The sequence below is a fragment of the Panthera pardus genome, unplaced genomic scaffold, assembly GCF_024362965.1.
Source record: "Panthera pardus isolate Hobbes unplaced genomic scaffold, ASM2436296v1 HiC_scaffold_1, whole genome shotgun sequence".
Classification (NCBI taxonomy): domain Eukaryota; kingdom Metazoa; phylum Chordata; class Mammalia; order Carnivora; family Felidae; genus Panthera; species Panthera pardus.
Window position 1 is genome coordinate 1,728,306 of NW_026526654.1, and position 8,401 is coordinate 1,736,706.

Below are 8,401 nucleotides of genomic sequence, written 5' to 3' on the forward strand. Positions count from 1 at the left end.
TATTACTTCATTATTACTCCAGTTATTAGATACAGAGAAGCTTTCTCCCAATTGAAAACATTCTTTATTCAGAGCAAGGTAATATTAACAGTTCTTTCCCAACCAGTTGACCCTCAGTGGGATAATCCTTGGCAAAAATAAAGCACCATGGGTATTATGCTAGTTTTCTACCTCATTCATGACCCATTAGGTTGGTTCCTTCTAAGTACTTGGATGAATCCACACTGGGAGAGTTTTGTCGCATAGCATTTTATTCCTTGAAGGGTACCTACTGCATTTTAAGTATGGCAACACTCTCCATTTATGTGATAAAATTCACTTGTTCCATGTTTTGTGTAGCTGCTCACCTCCATTCCTATGGTTGACTTTCATGACCATATGGTGAGGATCATGGTAATTATAGGATGAATGAAGAGTCACAACACATATTTAATTCTATAGTTTTGTTATCTGCCATTATTCATTTAGCAAATGGCAGCTGGGTGGCTCCACATGTTGAAGGTCTGAATCTTGATTTCACTCAGGTCATAATGCTAGGGCTCTGGGACTATGCCTCATGTTGACCTCTGTGCTAGCATGGAGCATGCTTTGGTTTCTCCCTCTATCTCTCTCTACCTCATACCATCTCCCCATATCAAGATCTTCAGATAAGTTAATAAGTAAATACACCCTGAAATAAACAAAGAAATAAATAACCACCTTAAGAAAAAGATTAAGAAAAAAATAGGCTTGATTATATTTTTACTGAATACTTGTATGAGAATATTTTGATACTTTATTAATTTCTCAGTGAATATGTATCACATTAGTGACAATATTCAAGGAGTTCAGAAGAATTAACTAAGTGTACAGATATTGTTGCATACACTGTAAATGTATGTAATATAGGATGATGATAAGATATAACTTGATACTTATGTTCCAAGAGAGTAATATGACTTTTTAAAATTGAATTCCTATTGATGCTCACTTTCTCTCTAGAACAAATGCAAATTGTTTTATCTAAATGTGTCACATTAATGAGGAATAGCAGAAATGGGATGGGCTGGGATTTCTACTCAAGAAAGGAATCTTTTTATTCTAAACATGTTCCGTTAATTCCTCTCCAAACTGAAACTTTCACTGTTAACTCCATAAGAAGGCAAGACATTTTTTTTCTGTTATCCCTGTTTTCACAAACAGAGAAAAATATAGTGTGTGATAGGAATCAGGTTTTGAAAGAAAACACACCATCTTAAATGGCCCACTTGCCCGTGAGGACACACACTAGGCCAGACAGGAGCAAGCTGGACCCACAGAATGTAGAGGTGCCTTCACTCTGGAAGTTCTCTGATGACCTATCGCCATGGAGATGTGATGATGCACCTGTACTTCCTTCCCAACTGTCACTGTGTGAGCTGAGCTGTTGCAGTTTGGTCACTGGTGAGAAGTTCCCCATGATAGGAAATGTGAATTGCCGTTCTTTAGGTATGTTCGTATTCATTTACTGAATTCTGTTCTTTCAAGTAGGCTATTTTTCACTCAACTTTTCTGTTGGTGTTCATCTCCACCCCCAATTTGTCAACTGATTTCTATGAAGGTAGTATCTTGTTTTGCTATAATACTTAAGTTCTACTTTTGATTTTTCCACGGAGCTGGATTTCATAAAGATCTTCCTTAATACTGAAAACTGTGCTGTTTCTTAATGCCCAGTATGTACACAGTCTTACTGAGTAAACACAGAGCGAACACACTGACACTGCTCTCACTGGGTCAGGAGAATCTTGATTCCACCCCAGCAACAGACATGACAGGGAAGGGAAGTGGAGCTCAACTCTTCTCAACACAGATGTTAAAATATGAATGTAAATATGAGTAGTCTAAATCGTGACATTTTTAGAAGGAAAGAAGCTGGGATTTCTTGGGTATTGTCATGGGTTGATATGGAAGGGACCATGAGCTGTCTGGGTGATGCCGGAGTGCAACAGAGAAGGGAACATGCCATCAGGTCTGTGGAATGAATATTTGGCAACTAAGTAGTGGACTGTCTGATAACAATCAAAGGGAGACCTGGGGTGGGGTCTCCAGGCTGTACACAAAAAGGAGATCCTCTAAGAAGAGACAGGAGTCTACCTTATGTACCTACAGTGCCCAGATAGGATAAAGAGACCTAAGAATAAAGACTAGATGTGGAGAGGAAGGAAGGAGCGAGGAGGTGTTCGCTGCAGCCACTGCATCCAAGCTTGCTCTAGGCCAGACCTTATTCCAGGCCCCTGAGGATTTTCCTCAGATCAATAGTAACACTCTAAGCATTGTAGGCTTAATTAATTCAATCCTCAAGCCCCAGAACAGATGGTAACTTTCCTGTTCATTCCCATGAACTTCTCATCCAGAGTTGGCCAGTTGAAGGGAAGTAAATTCTTGTCTGAGTCCTAGTGTGGCATTTGGTCTGGAATGTCCAAGTTTTGAATCAGCTTTGGAGCCAAGCAGACCACTGGTCCATGTGAGTGGTCAAATGGCTGCTGGGAATGCCCTAGGTGAGTAAGCTGACTTTCTGAAAAGATAGGGGAGGATGGCCAAAGGTGCACTTCCCTCATCTTCCATTGGGCTTGATTTGGGAAAACTGCACCGTATTTTCCATCAGGAACTGAATCAGAGAGACAGGAGGCTGGGTTAAGATTCAGATTATTCTCCTAGCACAGACCCCTCCTGCCCAGAACCCACTGTCTCCCAAAGAAACCTTGGGACAGGAAGATGTCTGAAAGTGAGGACAGTTCTTGATTCAAAGTTCCAGAGCACTTCCTCACAGACCCTGGGCAGGTCTCAGGTGGCCAGGGATCTGTGACCCAGAGATCTACGTACCTTGCTGTCCAGGATTCATCACACATCATGGCGGACACTCCATTCAGGTCACTCCCTGTTCCTAAGTTACTGTGTCCACCACTGTAAGATATGAGTGATAGCCTGTACTTGCCCTCCCAACAGTGCTGACATGGGGTTGACAGGAGTAGATAATACATGTACTCTCTGAGTTGTAGAGAATAATTCCCATGGGAAGGCAAGAGAGTGAGCTTCCACCCTCTGACATGGTGCTGCCCTCCAAGTCTCTCTCAAGTCAAGTGTTATCATGTGTCTAGCTCCTTCTGCAGACATGCAGTAACATAACACTTACAGAGCAATTGTGAAGCACCCAACATTTATTGTTCTCGAGGTTTCACTTTTAGTACATCACTTTTAACCCCATCACAGCACACAAATGAGCACAACATATTAACACGTTCACATGTGAGAACAGGAAATGGAGGAATGGAGCCCTCACCTACCTCTCTCAGGTATGTGTAGATACTCATTGTGATGTCTACCCTGGCCATCACGTGTGGTGACTGTGCTTTACTGCATTTATATTAATGTCTCTGCTAAATAACAGGATTGGGCCACCAATCCTGACTGTGGGCCATTTTCAGTGCAAACCAAAGCTCAACATCTTTCTAAGTCCATTTTTGATGCATGAAATTTGTTGGGCAGCTGGTGAGTAGGGAGAATGGGAGTTTGAATATGAATAAAGTATGACGAATTGTTCTATGGTCTTCCGCAAGCAAGATGCCAACCTTACTCTCTATTTCTCTGCATTTCCCAGGAAATTGCTGTAGCAATGAAGCAGAAGATGTGCCTCTCAAGACGACAATATCCATAAAGAAAAGAGACTGCTTCTGCTCACACATCAGGGTGCACCCTCTTCCTGTACCAGAGGAAGGTACCGTGGAAATTTACTCATTAAGTTGATTAAGAATAATTTTTTCATTCGTTGTTCTATACTACCAGAACAGTATAAAATGTTGAGGCAGGTTTTTCTGTGATTCCATGGGTACAAATTTAAATTTCTTAAGTCAATCATAGTATAATTACTATAGAAATTAAGAAGCATTTCTATTTCAATGCAGGATCTGTGTTGAATGGTACACAAGTGTCTAGGACCTGACTGTATGCACATTAGCTACCTTATGAACAGAGATCAATATTGATCTCCTCTGAAACAGTGTTTCCAGATTTTTTGAAAATAGTAGTCATGATTGACAACAGGTTCACCTAACATAAAGTTTGAACAAATGATTCAGCAAGTTCCAATATACCACCCCTCCACTTTCCCCCATTGACAACATCTTACATGAGGGTATTACATATGTCACAATTCATGAAAGAACATCAATACTTCTTATGACATCAAGTCTGAAGTTTATGTTGAAAGACCTTCTATGTGCTTTAGGATTCTATGCGATTGACAAATGCAGAATGGCAAGTATACCCATTACAGTAACAGACAAGAAATTGTGAACCAAATGTTCACGACAGCACTATTCCCAGTAGCCTTAGAGACACCACCGAAAAGTCCATCAAGTGATGAGAGGATAAATAAACTACGATCCATGCAGATAAGGGAAAACTATTCAGACATAAAAAAACAGAAATTTTACAATATGCTACAAAATGGATGGACCTTGAATAAATAATACGCTTTTTGAAAGAAGACACATCTGGAAAAACATACACCTATATGAGATATTAGTCCTGAGTCCATGACGTTATTCATGTAAAGAATGCCATTCAGTGTGTACTTGCACAGTCATAGAAGGATCAAACTGGTGTGTATTTCATCCAATACAAATCTAATAATGCAACATAATAGAAGACAAATTCGGTAGCAGTATATATGCAGGCCTGGAAGTTGAAATGGTCCTATAGCAGGTGAATTAGTGGGAAAGTGGCTCTCCTTTCAAGTGGGCAGGACAAGTCAGGGGACTCTGTCACTGAAACACATTGTGCATTGAGTGTTTCCCTATTTGAGACTAGTGATTTCACACCGAGTAGATCTCTTTGGCTTGAAAGCAAAAGCTCTCTTTCTCGTTTCCTTCCTTCTCACCTCTCCTCTTTCTTTATCCACAAAGTACATTGGACCAGCATCTCAGGCCTTTCTCATTCAAGAATCACATTCATGCACTATGGCTCCGTGTCCACTCAAGCAAAACTCCCTGAGTCATTCATGAGCAGCACAAGCAATGTCCTGGCAGGTACTCTGTGTCCTCCCAGATGCCAGATAGGGGCCAACTGAAGACCTTCTTGGAGACAGGGCAGAGGAAGTGGTCCCATTTTGTTCCGAGGTAATCTCACCTCACTTTCTCTGAGATAGAAATGTTACTCTTTTCTTACCTCTTCAATCCAATGCAGAGAGGTAAATCTGACAACCTTAACCATGAGATATGCAGTTTCCTTGCTTGAGGGAATGCTGAACGAAAGTGTATTACAAAGTGACAGCAGCTACAAAAGGGCAATAAAACATGACAGCCCCCGCTTCAAACTCTATGCAAGCGAACACTTTCCTCAGCAGGACATGTTCCTCCTAAAAAGAATTTTGCATTTGATGATAAGAATGAACTTGACACATCTGCCATAAAAAGCTCAAAATCCTTACATGTGTCCTCCTTAACTTGGGGGTGGGCAGTGACTCAACCACTGTACCCAGTCTTTTATTTCCTGATCTTCACCAAACAAAAGACCTGTGCCAAAGTGTATAGGATGGTGTGATCTTCATCGTGTTTTATTTTCTCAACTATAGGTCAACACTGGGGCAAAGGAAAAGTGTACATATTCAGGAAAATCAGTCTTTGGGAAAAACTAAGGGATAAAGAAGGTTGCGTCCTGATTCTGGGTTCCTCCTGGAAATGATGGTTAAGGTGTATGGAGAGAGATTGTCCAGTGAGGTACTATGACCATGTATGCTGTATGACCCAAGCCCTTGTCCTATTACGTGGAAAGCCAAGGTATGAACACAGGAGTCAGTCCCCAGTTGCTCTGGACTACTGATCTGTGCCTGGCATTCAGCCATCGCACCATAAGTCACACAGGAAAGGAATTTTAGCAATGTATAGCTACCTGGAAGTGCTAGACTCTACAAAGCTCAACGACTTACCAAACCTACACAGTGGCCTAAATGGTCACATAAGCAGGGCACAGAAGTAGGTGCAGATGATTTGGACATGTCGTTGGTCTCACATGCACATAGAAAGGCCACATTCTTCTGGTAGCCCAGAGATTCTGGAAGGTGTGACGCTGCATGGAGGACAGTGCAGGCCCACATCTCTCATAGCTGGGGGCATTGCTTATACATGGCCAATAGCAGGAAAGGAACAGAGAGATAACTTAGTGTATTTGGTAACATTTCTGTAAACATTAGAAAGGCTCCAATTCTGGGTCTTTTTGTGTGGCACAGTCAGTTCAGCATCTGACTCTTTATTTCAGCCAAGGTTATGTTGTCATGGTTCTGGAGATTGAGCCCCATGTCAATCTCTATGCTGACAGCACAGAGCCTGCTTGCATGTTCTCTCTCGTTGTCTCTGCTCTTACCCCTCTCATGCACTTTCTAAAATAAAAGAAATAAACCTTAACATAAAAGGAAAGAATTACTATACTGTAATCATATACGCATAGGCCATTCTGAAACAGCAACTCAAAGTAAAACTGGGTGGTAAGCTATATGTCTAGCACTCTTATTTCAAACCACCTTCATGGCAATAGTAGAGATTTTTCAGTGCTCATTCCAGGCCTCCCCTAAGTAAGGAACTTCTTATTTGTTGGATGGCATGGGCCATGATGGACAGCCACTGACTCACTGGACACACATAATTTGTATAGACAAAAGAAAAGTGGGAGGAGTGTATTAGGGGATCGATAGTGTTTCCTTTCACATGGTGGGATGTCAGTATATTCAAGGCTTGTAGATGTAATAATCTTTAAGACAAATGATTAATGAGGAAATCTCAGAGGATTCTTTTCCTAGGATGAAATACAGCTTCACATTCAAGGTTGCTTTTCGCCAAGTACAAATTTCAAAGTAGATATGATGAATACAAAATCCTAGCAAATACACGATGGGGATTCTGGTGGAAGAACAGATTTTCAAAGAGTCAGACAGTGATAACCTGGCTGAACTTCAAACAATCAAGAGAGGCTATGAGACTCAATCTTGACATACAAGGCCCTTCAGGGTTCCCACGATTTTCAAAAACTATCTCACCTGCACCAGGATCATCTCTGCTAGAAAGACAGGAGCCCTGTTGCCCTTTTCTATCTTGTTCCTCTTCTGTGCCATCCTTGGTCCCCCTAGAGAATGCCCAGCTGCAGCACAGTCCATAATTACTATTCACTTATATGCACACACTCACCTCATATTCAATCAATAAAACCTCTGACTAGTTCCTGAGCTAACCCCACCAGTGTCTTGACGGTTGCTCTGTTTCCTCCTAGCTCATCCCAAGGGCCTGATGCAAGAGTTTCCCAGAACAAATGCAGAGGAAGTACCCATAACACTTCCTGAGGTAAATATATTTTCTGTATCTGAAGGAGCACCATTACTTACTACAATTTCAAGGGAATTAAGATATGAGCATCTGTGCATGTCCATCTGAGAGAATATATATAATTTCCTGTTGCTGAGGGTTTTTCCTGAGATTCTTTCACCAAATGATATGATTTCCCAAGAGATTTCCCAAAGATTTCCCAAAAAAATAATAATGACAAAACCAGTTGGAAACTGTATGGTAATAAGCATTTGTTGGGAGATAATCTTCCTCTGTGGACACAAATTTTGTATTCACTAAAGTGACTTGTGAGAAGTGACCCAGAAATTGAGAGCCTTTTCATAGGTGACTTTATATAATTTTTTGAAGTCACTGACTCAAAATCTTCATCCCGACTAGCTCCTAACATCACCAAGAGAACAAAATCCACATGTAAACCCTGTGCAAAGATGATGTGAACCTTATAGTGTTGCCTTTTCTGTAATTCCAGGGTGAGGCCACAGTAACTGTTCACAGTATATATTCTAGAATTGGAATCTTGTTGAGAATAACTCTTGCTGACTATGAGGGTGAGGCTTTCTCATCTGTTTTGGTCTGGAGAGAATCCTGATTTCTGGGTTCCTGCTGGGAGTGGAGGATGGGGTTTTGTGAGAAAAACTAATTGTATGGTAAAATAATATAACCATGTTCTACAGGTCTGGACAGCCCAGAGGCCATTTAGGTAGTGTGGTTTTTGTGTATGAGGGTCGTGGGCTGTTTCAATGTGATGTGATGTGATGTGATGTGATGTGATGTGATGTGATGTGATGTGGGTGTGTGGAGTGTGTGTTTATTCAGAAGATATGTGCTTACACACAACAATGCAGGTATCCAATTTCCAGGACTATAAGTCAGGCTCACTGCATAAACAGCCTACAACAGCACATTCTTCCCTCAGAACAGCTGCACCTGAAAGTTTGTTTGATATTCCCTTTCTGGAGATGGAGATAAAGGAGAAATAAATGGCCAAACATCCTTCACACTTAACAGCATCTCTGATGTGGGGTCTAGGCAGCGAAGAATCAGGAAGG

At 41.3% G+C, this 8,401-nt stretch overlaps 1 long non-coding RNA gene across 1 annotated transcript; it reads left to right on the forward strand.

Annotated features, from left to right (window-relative positions):
- The first annotated feature begins 1,383 nt into the window (after positions 1-1,383).
- LOC109259589 (uncharacterized) lies at positions 1,384-7,350 on the forward strand. The gene is made up of 3 exons (XR_002076704.2): positions 1,384-1,467; positions 3,617-3,733; positions 7,279-7,350. It is a non-coding gene; the product is annotated as an uncharacterized LOC109259589 (long non-coding RNA).
- Positions 7,351-8,401: the final 1,051 nt, after the last annotated feature.